Raw genomic sequence first — 18,785 nt, 5'->3', positions numbered from 1 at the left:
ATCAACGCAAATGTAAGCAGTAATTCACTCACAATAATACTATCCACTGCACAATTATATTACGATAGCATGCACAGCTGTGTTATCTGCTGGATATCTTTAGGGAAACCCCACTTCTGGTACCATTTGATGTGAGTGCCTAGGCAGCTGCCTAGACTGTGAATTAGTTGTGCGTAGAATTCATAGTCTAGGCGGCTGCCTAGGGGCTCGCATCAGCATCATGAGGCTTTACCCTATCCCTTTTCTTCCACTGGACTGGTCACATTGAGAACAAATATCTTTGGAAACTATGGGGCCCTTTTACAAAGCGGTGGTAAGCCCAACTCAGGCTTACTGTATGCTAAAAGTGAACAGCTGGTGCAATGCGGCCGCCGGCGGTAGTTCCAGGTTGAGCATGCATCATTTTCGGCGCTGCCTGGAAATTTTTTTTGTCTAACGTGGTGCTATCCTGGCAGTAATTGGGCAAGAGTTATATTACCACATGGCCATTTTGTGGGGGCTTTTTACCCGCTGCGGGCCCTTTTTCCCGCAGCTTAGTAAAAGGACCCCTATGGATCTTATTGCGTAGTTTCAATGCTTACATCGTTGAGAATTTTTCTATATGTTTATCTCTGTACTTATTGATGCTGTTTATAATAAAAATGATATAAAAAAGAATTGTTTTATTTCTGCTAGAACAGAGTAGATATATGTGATATCAGATAAGGGGAATAAATAACTGTAACAAGGCAGGATATTATTTCACTTTGATTCTACTTCACTTTTTCCTCTGACATTTACAAGGGGCATTAATTTGTAATTCTGCTTTGCTGTTAGCATATTGAAACTGCAAAGCTTAATCAGTGTTTACAATCTGGTCTTAATAGGGCTGAATATCAGTTACTGAGGCTGTCTTCATATTTACCACAGAACATCTAAACTGTGACCTTTCCAATGCTATACTGATGCAGTAGTAATTGTTATCATGTATGCCTAGAGAGGATTGTTATTTACTGTGAAAATGCCATTGGTACTTATTCATAACATTAATGAAAACATGACATTTGATTTCTTTCAGCTCTTCAGGGAAATTTTTCTGACAGAATTAACACCCTCTGAAAACCTATTTGCCCTTTTTGCAAACGTTGATCAGTAATCTCTAGCAGGTCAGTGCTGGTTCAGAGTTCTGGTGAGACAGATTTCTGAGATGAAGTTGCTAGTTCAGAATTCAAGAGTATGATCTTACAGTGAAAGCCACTACATGTATGTAGCTAATCCCCAATGTGATGGGCCTGAAGGTGACCCCCAACTGTGGGTACACCAAGTTGTTTTTGGTGTCTATGACTATAAAATTGGTCTCCTCCAAAAAAGCCCATGGACAGATGTAAAGACTGGCACACAAATCCCACTCTGAAAAGTGACTTAGAGAGGCTAGTATGGGTCAGAACACGTTTAGTAGGGGTTACATGAGATCTTCCCTTTATTCCCCTTTCCAATTTAAAAATAAATAAGGATTGAATCTTTTGTTGTTAATTAGCAGCATGTATACATGTAGGTGTTACAAAAATACCTTACAAAAGTTTCCAATGACCTGTTCCTGGCCATCCTCATCCTTCTCGATCTATCCGCCACTTTTGACATTGTTGATCACAGCCTACTCCTTGATACGCTGTCTTCATTTGGATTCCAGGGGTCTGTTCTTTCCTGGTTCTCCTCCTACCTCTCGCTTCGCACGTTTAGTGTACACTCTGATGGATCCTCTTCCACTTCTATCCCTCTACCAATCGGTGTACCTCAGGGTTCTGTTCTCGGTGCTCTCCTGTTCTCCATCTATACTTCTTCCCTTGGCTCTCTGATATCATCCCATTGCTTTCTCTATGCTGATGACTCCCAAATCTACCTCTCTACCCCTGAAATCTCAACCAGCATCCAGACCAATGTCTCAGCCTGCCTATCTGATATTGCTGTCTGGATGTCTCAACGACATCTCAAACTTAACATGGTTAAAACCGAGCTTCTCATCTTTCCCCCAAAACCTACCTTTCCTCTCCCCCCTTTCTCTATTTCGGTGGATGGCACTCTCATTCTCCATGTCTCATCAGCTCGTAACCATGAGGTCATCTTTGACTCCTCTCTCTCTCCTTCTCTGCTCACATTCAGCAGATTGCCAAAACCTGTCATTTCTTTCTCTATAACATCAGCAAAATCCGTCCCTTCATCTCTGAGCACTCTACCAGAACCCTTATCCACACTCTGATCACCTCTCGTCTTGATTATTGTAACCTGCTTTTCACCGGCCTCCCTCTTAGCCATCTCTCTCCTCTTCAATCAATCCAAAACTCTGCTGTGCGACTCATTTTCCTCCAAAGTCGCTATGCCCACATTAGCCCTCTCCTTAAGTCACTTCACTGGCTCCCTATCTGTTTCTGTATTCAGTTCAAACTTCTCCTATTGACATATAAGTGCATTCACTCTGCCGCTCCCCAGTACCTCTCCACTCTTGTCTCCCCCTACGTCCCCCCTCGAGTACTCCGTTCTGTAGATAAATCTCTCTTATCTGTCCCTTTCTCCTCTACTGCTAATTCAAGACTCCGTTCCTTTTGTCTTGCGCTCCTCACACCTGGAATGGACTTCCCGAACCTGTGCATCTGGCCCCGTCTTTGGCCATTTTCAAATCAAAACTCAAAACCCACTTCTTTACCACTGCTTTTGACTCCTAACTTACTTGCCCTGTCCTTTATCCTCACCTATTTATTCCCTTACCCTTAATTGTTCTGTCTGTGTACTGTCTTATCTAGATTGAGCAGGGACTGTCTTTGTGTATGGTGTACAGCGCTGCGTATGCCTTGTAGCGCTATATAAATGATAAGTAGTAGTAGGTTTGCAAAATGGTAGGCATTCATGTGTAAGTGGAGGCATAGCCAATGGTTAGAGCTGCAGGCTAAGAGCCAGGGGATTCTGGTTTAAATCCCACTAAGCTTCCTTGTGATCATGGACAAGCCATTTAGCCTTCCATTGCCTCAGGTACACAATTTAATTGTAAGCCCTTTGGAGACAGGAAAATATCTATTGTACTGGAAGGAGAGAAAAAAATAACACATATATGTAGATTGTGGAATATCAACTTACATATTAAAATGTCAGCATATGTGTAAATTGTTCAGGTTTTTAACATGTATAGGTATCTTTGTAAAATGGCTGCTCCTATCTCAAATGCTGGCAAATATATGTGCATACCGTCACGTATTTTAGAAAAGCTCTACATTGGTAGATCCTTTTCTACAATTATTTGTGTTTATTTATTTTATTTATTTGTTGCATTTGTATCCCATATTTTCCCACCTATTTGCAGGCTCAATGTGGCTTACATAGTACCGTGAGGCCATTCTGGTATGACAAATACAGAGTGATTTAGTATAGTAAAGTTCATGTGTAACAAGACACATTAGGGAATCGAACAGAGGAAAAGTTAAGTTATGTCCATTTCGAGTATTAGTTTCGTTATGTTGCAGGATTCAGGCTTTTAAGTTGGATCGTTAGGGGATGCCTTTTTGAACAAGTTAGTTTTTAGTGATTTCCGGAAGTTTGGTAGGTCATACGTTGTTTTCACGGCGTTTGGTAGTGAGTTCCATAGTTGCGTGCTTATATAGGAGAAGCTGGATGCATAGGTTGATTTGTATTTGAGTCCTTTGCAGCTTGGGTGGTGAAGGTTTAGGTATGAGTGTGTTGATCTTGTTGTGTTTCTGGTTGGTAGGTCTGTGAGGTTTATCATGTATCCCGGGGCTTTGCAATAGATAATTTTATGAACCAGAGTGCAGATTTTGAACGCAATTCGTTCTTTGATTGGGAGCCAGTGCAGTTTTTCTCTTAGGGGATTCTGGTTTATTTAGCACAATTTGATTTGCCTCTGTATGAAAGGCAGTATATTAAAGCAGTGTACAATAAAATTGAAAAATAGAAAAGATGGAACTCCATAAAATTGATGGGACAGACGAGAAAATGGGGAATTGCAACACTGAGCTAGTATATGGCAGGCAGAAACTTGGCCCAGTGCTGTAAGGATCAAGACACCCCAAAGGCCTAGCCAAAAAGATGGGTTGCTAAAGCCAACCTAAACTTGACATGGGAAGGATCTAATTGAAGACATAGTGGGGGTGCAAGAGAAAATAATATATATTGACTGCTGACACCTGTGGGTTGAATATTACCCTCATATTTCTAATTTTAGATTGTGGTCACTTAATTTTTATTTCAGGACAGTCGGTCTGTGTTCAGCATGTGTGACTAAGGCTGGATATTCTGTTAGCATGGGGATTTCTATGTAAGCTTGTTCAGTTTTCCCAATAGGTGTACTGATATTCTCGGACCATTGCATATTTACAATGCTTCCTTTTCCTAGGTAAAATTTTTCCTATATGAGTTTGAAAATTAGTGCTGCAATGGTAGTGCCCGATATTCAGCCAGTGGCAGTCAATGTTTTGCTGACCACTGCTGGCATTGAATTTCTGGACATACGGGAGTGGTGAAAATAAAGCCGGTTAAGTGCAGTATTCAGCACTTAACAAGCTAAGATGAGCTGTATAAAGATTGGACTGACCTTTTTGCCCTGGACAGGTGATTTAAACAGTGTATCTGGGTTTTAAAAAAAGGCTTTGAGAAGTTCCTGGAGGAAAAGTCCATAGTCTGCTATTGAGACAGACACGGGGAAGCCACTGTTTGCCCCAGGATTGATAGCATGGAATGTTGCTACTATTTGGATTTCTGCCAGGTACTTGTGACCTGGTTGGAAACAGGTTACTGGGCTAGATGGACCATTGGTCTGACCCACTATGGCTATTTTTATGTTCTTATGTAGAAAATTATAACAAACAATGGGTACAAAAAGGCTTGAACCACCATATGAAAATAACTGGGGCTCAAAACTACTACTACTACTTGACATTTCTAAAGCGCTACTAGGGTTACGCAGTGCTGTACAATTTAACATAGAAGGACAGCCCCTGCTCAAAGAGCTTACAATCTAAAGGACAAGTGTACAGTCAGTCAAGTAGGGGCAGTCAAATTGGGGCAGTCTAGATTTCCTGAAAGGTATAAAGATAAAAAGGCTTGAACCACCATATGAAAATTACTGGGGCTCAAAAGATGAAGTAAGTGAAATGGAGGAGTAGCCTAGTGGTTAGTGCAGTGGGCTAAAAACCTGGGGAACTGGGTTCAATTCCCACTGAAGTTCCTTGTGATCCAGGCCAAGTCACTTAGGTAGCCTTTTACCAAGCTGCGGTGTCAGCAGTAATTAGGGGGGGGGGGGGGGGTGAGTACTCTATTATTTTCTGTTCTATTTGGGGATTTATAATCTGCCCTTAAACCAAAAGGTGCAAAGCAGAGTACAGAAGCTTTCCAAGTGGAAGGAATTTACATATCTCATTACAATTAAAACTTTAACATTAAAAATACTAAAATTACATCATTTGTTAATCAAGATACTTAACTAGTTAAGAAATGTGTCTTAAGTGCTTTACAAAAAAGGGTATAAGAAATCATGGCACGTATTTCAGTACTGCTTTAAGGGGGTCTTTTACTAAAGCTTAGCTCAAGTTATCTGCAGCAGGGCCCGTTTTATTCCTGTGGGCCCTTCTGCAGATAACATGAGTGGGCCAAGATAATGTTGGATTAATGTGTCCTGGATATTATCAGAGAACGCTACAGGCTAGAATTCTCCTCTCAAATTGTAGATTCTTTCTCGGAGTCCCCGTTCAGGGCACAAGTGGCAGACTGTTCTAGGCACTCTCCAGTCCTGCAGGAGTTTGGGGCTGTCATTCTGGTTCCCAGGACCGCTACTCCATTTATTTTGTGGTGCCAAAGAAAGGAGGATCCTGTCATCCAATTTTGGACCTAAAAGAAGTTGAACAGATTGCTTTGGGTCCAGCACTTTCAGGTGGAACTTTGTGCTCCGTCATAGCGGCAGTTCGGCTGGGGGAGTTTCTCACATCTCTGGACCTCAAGGAAGCTTATTTTCATATTCCAATCTGGCCTCCACATCAGCGCTTCCTGTGTTTTGCGGTTCTGGGGAAGTAAACCATCTCAAGAACTGTCCAGAGATCCCAAGAGCCAGTAGAAGCATCAACAAAAGATCATGATTAATTGTATCAAACACTGCACTAATATTCAAAGTAACCATATGGAATTCACTCCCTCAGTCAAAACCCCGGCATATAGAATCCAATACAGAAATCAAAAGAGTTTCACTGTTATGTTCATGTCTAAAACTATATTGAAATTGATCAAGAAAACTTTCATTAATAAAATTTTGTAATTGCTCCAGTGTGAGTTAATCAAAAACTTCTGCCAAAAAAGTTAAAAAAATAAATTAGCCTAAAACTATCTACAGTAGTTGAGTCAAATTTTAAAATTTTTTAAACAGTGGTCTAATTACTGCTTCCTTTAAAGAATATGGAACAATTCCTTCCTGGAAAGATTTATTTACAATAACAGTAATGAAAAGGACTATTCACAAATGGATCTCCAACAAATGTTCAAAACACTGGAATTATTCAGTGAATGAATTGCATTAGTAACTTGTTCTCTCTAGATCTTAGCAAAACCTTCCCATTGTTCAGAGTCCTCGCAAACAGAATCAACTTTTGGTAAAGCATCAGTATCTAATATTGCAAAAATCTCTTAAATCTTCTGTTGAAACCTGTCAGCAAACTGTTGACAGGTATTCCATTTTTCAAAAGTAAGATGACAAGATGAATAATTCCTTAGTAGAAGAAGAGGCATTCAATTGTTTTTTTTAATCAAAAAAATTATTTTTTCACTAAACAAGTAGCTTTTTGATAATCATTCAGTGCTGTTAGGTAAAGTTCCTTTGACTCGTAGTTTAGATCTTTGTGCTATTTCCTTTCAAGTTTACATACAGAAACTGTTTGATTATGCAGTTGTGAAATATACCAAGGAGCTTTGTTAGCATGCTTAATAGAAATATCATAAAGAGAAGCAATCTGGTCAATAGTAGAAAACCAAGTAGAATTCTGCCTGACTGATATTCAGCCAGCGGCAGTCATGGTTTTTAAAAAAAACTTAGCCCTGGATATTCAGTGCCAGGCCATGTTGGGCACTGGTACTAAATATCCAGGACTAATTATTTGCAGGCTGGCTGGCGGAGCTTATGTGGGTCAAACTGGCCAATATTCAGCCGGGGCCCACATAAGACAGTTATGCAATAGCAGTACAAGTGGTATATCAAATCAATAAATGAATGAATGATGTGGGCCCCAGCTGAATATTGGCTGGGACCCACATAAAATTAAGAGTTGTAGCACTGTGGTACTTGTAATACCACGAGGCTACCGCAAGAGATCGTAGCAGCCATTTTCAGGAAGCTACTGCTAGGAGCAGGAGCAAGGGGAGTTCACTCCTGCCCCTGTCACCCCACTGTACCACCAAAGAGGTCAGGTACCTATTCTGACTGATGGGAGGTGGATGGGAAACTGTATGTGTGTGTGTTTGGGGGGTGTGTTGGGGGGGGGGGCTATGCAGCATTTTAGGGAGGATGGGAGGGCCTATGGAAATCATCGGGGGGATTGGAGGGAAAGAACAATTTTATGTGGGTTCCGGACGATATTCAGGGCTGGGTCTGCATAGTCTGTGCGCATGCCGGTACTGAATATTGCCAGCACCCACATAACCCCACACTCCTCCCTAACACCATCCCCTTGTACCGCCCCTGACATGCCCATTTATTTTGGGCAGTGGTCAGAGGGGGTATTCAGTGGCACTGCCAAGTTTAGTGCCATTGAATATCGGGGGGGGGGGGGGGGTTAGGTTGCCCTAGGGCAGTGATGGGCAACCTTTTGAGCTTGGTGTGTCAAAATTCGCCAAAAAACCGAGCATAACTCGGGTGGTATGTCACTTCGAGAAAAAAACCATAATTTTGCGATATTTATAGTTTAAATAACAAAAATGTATACCGTATTTTTCGGACTATAAGACGCACTTTTTCCCCCCAAATTTGGGAGGAAAATGGGGGGTGCGTCTTATAGTCCGAAGGTAGCGAGGTCCGATTTCGGGATCGCCCTCCCCCCGAGTTCGGGATCGCCCTCCCCTACTCACATCACGCGATGTTCCCTGGTGGTCTAGTGACGTCGGGGCAGGAAAGAGCCCCCTCTTTCCTGCCCAGCGCGCTGCTCTCCATCCTCCTGTATGCTGCCTGACGGTCTCGGCGAGATTCAAAATGGCCGCCGAGAATTGAAGTCTCGGCGGCCATTTTGAATCTCGCCGAGACCGTCAGGCAGCATACAGGAGGACGGAGAGCAGCGCACTGGGCAGGAAAGAGGGGGCTCTTTCCTGCCCCGACGTCACTAGACCACCAGAGAACATCGCGTGACGTGAGTAGGGGAGGGCGATCCCGAACTCGGACAAGACGCACCGAAGCACCTAGGTTTTAAAGGAGGGAAAAAGGAAAATTTTTTTTCCCTATTTCCCTCCTCTAAAACCTAGGTGCGTCTTATGGTCCGGTGCGTCTTATAGTCCGAAAAATACGGTAATTGTAATATATAACTGTATTTAATAAACCAAAACCTAATTATTTAACTTACCTGCTTAGTGACTTCTTTGTTCATCTGTCAGTCAGTTTCTTTTGTTGGTCTTGATATTATTTAACTTGTGTGGGGTGCCGTGAACTAAGATAAGTGAGGGGGAGGGGGAATTCTTTAACTAATCTGCCTATTAGTGACTTTTTTGTTGCTGAATTTCATTGGCTAAATCTTCAATTGAAGGTTGGTATTTTGTACACTTCAAGCCCAAGCAAGCGCTACTAACATCATCTTTCAATCTGTTTCTTTTGTTGGTTTTGATATTATTTAACGCTGAGAATAAGGTTTCACAAAAGTACGTAGAGGGAAAAATTGTGAGTAAAGCCATTGCTATATTTTTCAGGGTGCTAAAAGTGTCTGGTAATTGGATCCAGGCACTCCAAATTTCCTGGTAACTCAGATATTCTCTTAATAATTGCATCTTTATTCTGCATATGGTGAAATAGAACTGGTGCACATCTTAGGAGAGTTTCTTTAATAAATCCTCCCTCACTGAGTGCTTTTCCATGCTGAGCTATGGAGTGAGCAATGCTCAAACTTGCAGATGTTAAATTTGTAGAACCTTTTACAAATGTAAGGATGGAATTAGATTGGCTCTTATAAAAGTGTAGCTGCCTGGAAATGTATTCCTTCCTTTCATCCTCACTTTTTTTCAAGAGCTGGGAATGATTAGTTTCAAAATGTCTATTTATATTCCACGTTCTGCTTACTACCGTTTCAGTACATAGAACGCAAAATGATCTGCCATTTTTTTCTATAATGCCATACATCTCGGTCCATGTCTCTTGAAAGGGTCGGCTACTGCTACTACCACTTCCTTTACTTAACCTTGGTTTTTTATTTTTTGGGTTCTCCATCAGGGGGGCAGTGACAGAAGATAGAATTATAGATAGCCTGTTAGCCCTGCAGGCAATTAGGGGTTAACTAGCCTAACTGACCACCTTATGTAAATTAAGATGGCTGCCGCTATTTCTAATGGCGGGAAACGGCACCCATAGCACATGCCCTCGCCTCTCCCAGCCTCCCCCTCACCTATCTCAGTAATGATGGTCAATTAGAAATCCACGACAACCCAGAACAGTAGATTGGATGATGGTTGCTGTGGTTATGTGGTTGCTGGTAATGGCGATCACAGGGCCCTCAGAGAGGCGTCCCCCACGGCATTCCGCTGCTCTCTGCTCTGCCGGCCGGAAGTGAGGTCAAACGGCCGTGCAGGAGCCGGGGCAGAGGGAGCAGCAGGGAGGGAACGAGCGGAGGGAGCCAATAGGAGCGCACACGGGTAAACATGCACCGGGGGGGGGTGTGATTTCGCCGTGGGGGGGGGGAGGTCGCGCTGCACCTTGGGGGGGGGCGCATCGGCGATCCGCCCAGGTGTCAGCAAGGAACGCCGCTGCTTCTCTGTATGCGGCCACATGCGGCCGCGTGTCATCAAAAATGGCTACGCTTGTCAGTACTGACACGCGTGTCATAGGTTCGCCATCAGGGCCCTAGGGGATTAAGCAGGCAGGAACCTCTCCTGCCCACTTAAATCCCTTTGAATATCAGGGGTTGTGTCTCTACTACTTCTTAGACCATAGAATGATCTAAATTAAACAATTGAGGTAGCCATAATCTTTTCAAATTGTCCAGTTTGTAAGGATTACGTATTGTCTGTGTCTTGAAAGTAGAAGTTTTGTTTGCTATCCTAAGGATATGCTAATTTAGAAGTACCTGAAATAAAAGCTCTTTCATTGCCATATTTCATCCCTCCTATGTTTAATTTACTTTCCGTTAACCCCATTAGTTTTGCACTTACCACAAACTGTATATCCTTCTTACGACTTTGTAATTATTTTTATTGTTACTATGTAAGCCGCATTGAGCCTGCCATGGGTGGGAAAGCGCGGGGTACAAATGTAATAAATAAATATTAACTTAAGTTTACTGATAAGTGAAGAACGATGCCCTAGAGAGGTACATTAGAAAGATATTAATTCAAGAGAAAGTACACATTAAATAATTTCAGTGCATGTTTGATGCATGAGGACAATGCATTTTAATCAATAATATGAAATTGTACCTATGAAATATTCTCCGAGGACAAGCAGGCTGCTTGTTCTCACGACTGGGTGACGTCCGCGGCAGCCCCCACCAACCGGAAATAAGCTTCGCGGGACGGTCGACACGCAGGGCACGCCCACCGCGCATGCGCGGCCGTCTTCCCGCCCGTGCGCGACCGCTCCCGCCAGTTACTTTTTTTCCGCGACTGAGAGAGTTGTGTTTTCCCCTCTCTCTCGTTTCAGCCGCCGGATTTTTTCGACCGCGTTTACGCGGATCGTCGCTTTTGGCCTGTTCGGCCTCTTCTTCTTCTTCTTTCTCTTTTATTAAAAAAAAAAAAAAAAAAAAAAAGAGAATTTTGCGCGTGTGGAGCACGCGCTCCTTCTTTTCCCTCGCTTTCTAGCGGGGACGCCTCGTTGCGGCCTAGTGGCCGCTCGGTCGGTTTCAGTTTTCGTGGTGTGATTTTAGCCACCATTGCCGACTTTGACTTCGCCGACGCGATTTTTCCGTCGATGTCCTCGAAGGTCCCGAGTGGATTTAAAAAGTGTGGTCGCTGCGGCCGGCCGATCTCGCAGACCGACACCCACGCTTGGTGCCTCCAGTGCCTCGGGCCGGAGCACAATCTCAAGTCGTGCGTTTTGTGTCTCGGTCTCCGGAAACGGACTCAGGTTGCGAGGCAAGTTCTGCGGGACCGTCTTTTTGGAACTTGCGCCGGCCCCTCGACGTCGACCTCGACGGCATCGGTATCGAAGACCGGTTCTTCGGTACCGGTATCGATGCCCGAGACATCGGCACCGATGGCAGCGACCCCAGGAGAACAGGTCCCGTCGGCCCGCCGGTCCGCCGGCGAGAGTGGGGTAGAGAGACCGCGTGGGCAGTCGGCCCCGGTCACTCCCTCAACTCGTGAGCCACGGGACCGAACCCTGTCGGACCCGGTACCTCGAGACCGAGGGGGATCGGCCTCCTCCTCCTCCATGCCCTCCGGCGCCGGTGACGTGCACCGGAAAAAGGACAAGAAGCGCCGTCACCGGGAGCCCTCGGTGCACCCTGAAGGGGAGTCGACGCCGAAGCGTCATCGTAGAGAGGAGAGATCTCCGTCGGTGGTGGAGGTACCGACGCGTCGGGGTTCCGGCACCTCGGTGCCGTCTCCTGGCCCCCAGCAGCTTCCGGCACCGACACCCTTACCGGCCCCACCGCCTTTCCCGGCAGCGGGCCTGGACGAGTGCCTCAGAGCCATCCTTCCGGGGATCCTGGAAGGGCTGATGCGCCAGGCTGTGCCGGCGCCGGGGGTGCTTGCGCCCTCGGCGCCGATGACTGTGGCGCCGGCGAGCTCTAGCCCGGCGCCGGGGCAGTCGACACCGCCGCCGCTTGCGGTGCCGGTCTCGACAGCCACGCAGGTGGAGTCCCCGTCGACGTCGATGGAGGGAGCTCCGTCCCCGCCGGCGCGGGAGTCCACCGCTCGACGACACCGAGACCTCGGTGCCTCGACGTCGAGCCGGGCCCGGTACCGGACGCAGCTACATGAGCTAATGTCCGATACCGAGGATGAGGACTCGTGGGGGGAAGAGGAGGACCCGAGATATTTCTCCTCAGAGGAGTCTACGGGCCTTCCCTCGGACCCCACGCCGTCACCGGAGAGGAAGCTCTCACCTCCTGAGAGTCTCTCCTTTGCCTCCTTTGTGCGGGATATGTCTATAAGCATTCCCTTTCCCGTGGTCTCTGTGGAAGAGCCGAGGGCCGAGATGCTCGAGGTCCTCGACTATCCATCACCACCTAGAGAGTCCTCCACGGTACCGCTGCACAATGTCCTGAAGGAGACGCTGCTCCGGAACTGGGTGCGACCACTAACTAATCCCACCATTCCCAAGAAAGCAGAGTCCCAGTACAGGATCCACTCTGACCCAGAGCTCATGCGGCCCCAGTTGCCCCATGACTCAGCGGTCGTGGATTCTGCTCTCAAGAGGGCACGGAGTTCGAGGGATACCGCCTCGGCGCCCCCGGGGCGGGAGTCTCGCACTCTGGACTCATTTGGGAGGAAGGCCTACCAATCCTCCATGCTCGTGACCCGCATCCAATCTTACCTGCTCTATATGAGCATCCACATGCGGACCAATGTGCAACAGCTGGCGGACCTGGTCGATAAGCTCCCGCCGGAGCAGTCCAGGCCTTATCAGGAGGTGGTCAGGCAGCTGAAGGCGTGCAGAAAGTTCCTGTCCAGGGGGATTTTTGACACCTGTGACGTGGCATCTCGTGCTGCGGCCCAAGGTATAGTGATGCGCAGGCTCTCATGGCTGCGTGCCTCTGACCTGGACAACCGCACCCAGCAGAGACTGGCTGACGTCCCTTGCCGAGGGGATAACATTTTCGGTGAGAAGGTCGAGCAGATGGTGGACCAACTGCATCAGCGGGAAACCGCTCTCGACAAGCTCTCCCACCGGACGCCTTCAGCACCCGCCCCCACGGGTGGGCGTTTTTCCCGGGCACGGCAGGCTGCACCCTATTCTTTTGCGAAGCGTAGGTACAACCAGCCGGCCCGAAGGCCTCGTCAGGCACAGGGACAGCCCCAGCGCGCTCGTTCTCGTCAACAGCGTGCGCCTAAGCAGCCCCCTGCGCCTCCACAGCAAAAGCCGGGGACGGGCTTTTGACTGGATCCACGGGAACATAGCCGCCCTACAAGTGTCCGTACCGGACGATCTGCCGGTCGGAGGGAGGTTAAAATTTTTTCACCAAAGGTGGCCTCTCATAACCTCCGACCAGTGGGTTCTCCAAATAGTGCGGTGCGGATACGCCCTGAATTTGGCCTCCCTGCCTCCAAATTGTCCTTCGGGAGCTCAGTCTTTCAGCTCCCTTCACAAGCAGGTACTTGCGGAGGAACTCTCCGCCCTTCTCAGCGCCAATGCGGTCGAGCCCGTACCACCCGGGCAGGAAGGGCAGGGATTCTATTCCAGGTACTTCCTTGTGGAAAAGAAAACAGGGGGGATGCGTCCCATCCTAGACCTGAGAGGCCTGAACAAATTCCTGGTCAAAGAAAAGTTCAGGATGCTTTCCTTGGGCACCCTTCTGCCAATGATTCAGAAAAACGATTGGCTATGTTCCCTGGATTTAAAGGACGCATACACTCACATCCCGATACTGCCAGCTCACAGACAGTATCTCAGATTCCGCCTGGGCGCACGGCACTTTCAGTATTGTGTGCTGCCCTTTGGGCTCGCCTCTGCCCCACGAGTGTTCACAAAGTGCCTCGTGGTGGTGGCGGCGTATCTCCGCAAGCTGGGAGTGCACGTGTTCCCATATCTCGACGATTGGCTGGTCAAGAGCACCTCGGAGGCAGGAGCCCTCCGGTCCATGCAGTGCACTATTCAACTTCTGGAGCTGCTGGGGTTTGTGATAAATTACCCAAAGTCCCATCTCCAGCCTACTCAGTCTCTGGAATTCATAGGAGCGCTGCTGAATACCCAGACGGCTCAGGCCTACCTTCCCGAAGCGAGGGCTACCAATCTCTTGGCCCTGGCTTCGCAGACCAGAGCGTCTCAGCAGATCACAGCTCGGCAGATGTTGAGACTTCTGGGTCATATGGCCTCCACAGTTCATGTGACTCCCATGGCTCGTCTTCACATGAGATCTGCTCAATGGACCCTAGCTTCCCAGTGGTTTCAAGCCACCGGGAATCTAGAAGATGTCATCCGCCTCTCCACCAGTTGCCGCACTTCACTGCTCTGGTGGACCATCCGGACCAATTTGACCCTGGGACGTCCATTCCAAATTCCGCAGCCCACAAAAGTGCTGACGACGGATGCATCTCGCCTGGGGTGGGGAGCCCATGTCGATGGGCTCCACACTCAGGGTCTGTGGTCCCTCCAGGAAAAGGATCTGCAGATCAACCTCCTGGAGCTCCGAGCGATCTGGAACGCACTGAAGGCTTTCAGAGATCGGCTGTCCTGTCAAATTATCCAAATTCGGACAGACAATCAGGTTGCAATGTATTACGTCAACAAGCAGGGGGGCACCGGATCTCGCCCCCTGTGCCAGGAGGCCGTCGGGATGTGGCGTTGGGCGTGTCGGTTCGGCATGCTCCTCCAAGCCACGTACCTGGCAGGCGTAAACAACAGTCTGGCCGACAGACTGAGCAGAGTCATGCAACCGCACGAGTGGTCGCTCCATGCCAGAGTGGTACGCAAGATCTTCCGAGCGTGGGGCACCCCCTCGGTGGACCTTTTCGCCTCTCAGACCAACCACAAGCTGCCTCTGTTCTGTTCCAGACTTCAGGCACACGGCAGGCTAGCGTCGGATGCCTTTCTCCTCCATTGGGGGACCGGCCTCCTGTATGCTTATCCTCCCATACCTTTGGTGGGGAAGACCTTACTGAAGCTCAAGCAAGACCGCGGCACCATGATTCTGATCGCGCCCTTTTGGCCCCGTCAGATCTGGTTCCCTCTTCTTCTGGAGTTGTCCTCCGAAGAACCGTGGAGATTGGAGTGTTTTCCGACTCTCATTTCGCAGAACGACGGAGCGTTGCTGCACCCCAACCTCCAGTCTCTGGCTCTCACGGCCTGGATGTTGAGGGCGTAGACTTCACTGCGTTGGGTCTGTCTGAGGGTGTCTCCCGGGTCTTGCTTGCCTCTAGGAAGGATTCCACTAAAAAGAGTTACTTTTTCAAGTGGAGGAGGTTTGTCGTGTGGTGTGAGAGCATGGGCCTAGAACCTCGTTCTTGCCCTGCACAGAACCTGCTTGAATACCTTCTGCACTTATCAGAGTCTGGCCTCAAGACCAACTCAGTAAGGAATCACCTTAGTGCGATTAGTGCTTACCATTATCGTGTGGAAGGAAAAGCCATCTCTGGAGAGCCTTTAGTCGTTCGATTCATGAGAGGCTTGCTTTTGTCAAAGCCCCCTGTCAAGCCTCCTACTGTGTCATGGGATCTCAACGTCGTCCTCACCCAGCTGATGAAACCTCCTTTTGAGCCACTGAATACCTGCCATCTGAAGTACTTGACCTGGAAGGTCATTTTCTTGGTGGCAGTTACTTCAGCTCGTAGGGTCAGTGAGCTTCAAGCCCTAGTAGCTCATGCTCCATATACCAAATTTCATCACAACAGAGTAGTGCTCCGCACCCACCCAAAGTTCCTGCCGAAGGTGGTGTCGGAGTTCCATCTTAACCAGTCAATTGTCTTGCCAACATTCTTCCCCAGGCCGCATACCCGCCCTGCTGAACGTCAGTTGCACACATTGGACTGCAAGAGAGCATTGGCCTTCTACTTGGAGCGGACACAGCCCCACAGACAGTCCGCCCAATTGTTTGTTTCTTTCGACCCTAACAGGCTAGGGGTCGCTGTCGGGAAACGCACCATCTCCAATTGGCTAGCAGATTGCATTTCCTTCACTTACGCCCAGGCTGGGCTGACTCTTGAGGGTCATGTCACGGCTCATAGTGTTAGAGCCATGGCAGCGTCAGTGGCCCACTTGAAGTCAGCCACTATTGAAGAGATTTGCAAGGCTGCGACGTGGTCATCTGTCCACACATTCACATCACATTACTGCCTCCAGCAGGATACCCGACGCGACAGTCGGTTCGGGCAGTCGGTGCTGCAGAATCTGTTTGGGGTGTAAATCCAACTCCACCCTCCAGGACCCGAATTTATTCTGGTCAGGCTGCACTCTCAGTTAGTTGTTCTTCGTAGGTCAATTTCTGTTGTTTCCTCGCCGTTGCGAGGTTCAATTGACCTGGGTTCTTGTTTTGAGTGAGCCTGAGAGCTAGGGATACCCCAGTCGTGAGAACAAGCAGCCTGCTTGTCCTCGGAGAAAGGGTATGATACATACCTGTAGCAGTTGTTCTCCGAGGACAGCAGGCTGATTGTTCTCACCTTCCCTCCCTCCTCCCCTTTGGAGTTGTGTATTTCATATTTTTTGCTAGTCATTCAACTGGCGGGAGCGGTCGCGCACGGGCGGGAAGACGGCCGCGCATGCGCGGTGGGCGTGCCCTGCGTGTCGACCGTCCCGCGAAGCTTATTTCCGGTTGGTGGGGGCTGCCGCGGACGTCACCCAGTCGTGAGAACAATCAGCCTGCTGTCCTCGGAGAACAACTGCTACAGGTATGTATCATACCCTTTCTTGGATCAGATAAGAAAATATTTGGATTTAAAAAACATATTTTATTGTCTTTTTCCTATATGTTTAACAGTTTTAATTGAAATTCTATTAAATACAGAGTGCATTGTCATTCTGCCAAGCATTGTTAAAGCTGCCTTATCTTTGGTTAGCATCTCATGGCTGTACACTGGAAGTGCAGTGATATGACTAATTTTAACAAAAATTACAATATTTGATTTCTTTTTCATTATATAGCACTGTACATTTCAGAACATTAGTAACATGGATTGTCTGGCAGTTAGCATGGTGGCAGAGACACAGCTTTTAAGGCTGTAGTACTGAAGTGGGATCAGGAGAAATAAATTCTGACTAAATTACCCATCTTCATACCTCACAGTGTAACTGCTGCCTAAGTACAGTAAAAGTTTCTAGTATTTTACATGAATAATTTCCACCAAAATTGCCCAATTAAGTGGCCTATTTACTGAGGGCTCCATTTACAAAGCCATGCTAGCGATTCTGGTGCGGCAAATGCAATGAAAGCACATAGGAATAGAGGTAGTTGCTGCATGTAAACTGTTAACAGGTCAGATATGTGGTGCAGTTAACATCACCTGAATAGGTATAGCTAACTGCATCGAGTTACTGCAATGCAGTTAACACATGTTAATAAAATCTTTCTATGTGTTAACTAAGGAGCCCTTTTACTATGCTGCATAAGGCTCTACGTGTGCCCAATGCATGCCAAAATGGAGTTACCGCCCAGCTACAGTTTGGCTCTTGTGGTAATTTCATTTTTGGCGCACGTCCAATACGCATGGCCGAAAAATAATTTTTATTTTCTAATCCGCGCCAAGTGGCATTTGGCGCTTAGGTCATTACTGTCTGGTTACCATATGAGACTTTACCACTAGGTCAATGGCTGGTGGTAAGGTCGCAGGCCCAAATGGTCATGGGGCAATGTTGATTTTGCTGCACGTCCATTTTCAGCAAAAAGTTTTAAAAAGGCATTTTTTACAGGTGCACTGAAGAATGATTCTGCGCATGCCCAAATCCCACGCCTACACTACCACAAGCCATTTTTCAGTGCACTTTAGTAAAAGGACCCCTAAATGGGAAACTCCAGGGAACACTCCCAGCAGTTAACACAGAGGAGTTTTTTTTCCCCCCAGTTTCTGTGCATTAATTTTGACAAGTATCGTGCAGTACTGCAAAATCTTAGCACAGCTTGGAAATAGGTCCCTATGCGCTTTAACACAGGAGGACTTTCCTGCACATTGTGACCAAATGCAGTAGTATTTAGTGCTTTTTAAATAATTGTTTTTTCTGCAAGTCTCATGCTAATTTTTCCATTAGTGCGCAGGACTTGCAAAAAATAAATGCTGGAGCTCTTTCCGCCTCCTATTTAGTGTTCCCTTGTTAAGCCCGTGTTGTCCAATTAGCACACTCTAATCAGAACACCCTAGCTGGATAATGCTTCCATGCCCATTTCCTGCCCATGGCACACCCCTTCTAAAAAAATTTACAATAAAAATAATTCATGATTAAATGTACACTAACAGACCAATTTACACAATGCATTTTTGGTAAGCCTTTTTTGGCATTGTAACTGCGCATTAGGGCTTAACGCCCTTTAGTAAAAGGGTCTCTAAGGACCCTTTTATTACCCAGCGGTACGGCTACTGCTGGGTTTGCACACGACAAATGGGCCCTACCTCCAGGCTCACCCAGGAGCCCGGTGGTAGTTTCGGGTCTGCTGCGCCATTTCCAGCACTGGAAAATATATATATTTTTTATTTTCTCGCGGTGGTGGGTGGGGAGTGGACATGCCAGATTTTTGCTAGGTTACTGCTGGAGCCTTCACTGCCTTCTAAATAGGAGGCGGTAAGGACTTCAGTAGTAAATGGCCGCATGGCCATTTTTTAATTACTGCATGGCCATGTTTTGCCTCCTTTAAAAAGCAAAACACTTTTACCCGCGGCGGTAAAAGGTGACCTTGGTGCATGGCATCTTTTACCGCCGCTTGGTAAACGGGCCCCTTAGTATTTTATAGTTCAGCATATTTACATTCTTCTATTAGGCTTGGTTTAAG

The sequence above is a fragment of the Microcaecilia unicolor genome, chromosome 1 (genome assembly GCF_901765095.1).
Source record: "Microcaecilia unicolor chromosome 1, aMicUni1.1, whole genome shotgun sequence".
NCBI classification, from domain to species: domain Eukaryota; kingdom Metazoa; phylum Chordata; class Amphibia; order Gymnophiona; family Siphonopidae; genus Microcaecilia; species Microcaecilia unicolor.
Note: the sequence above shows the minus strand (reverse complement) of the source record.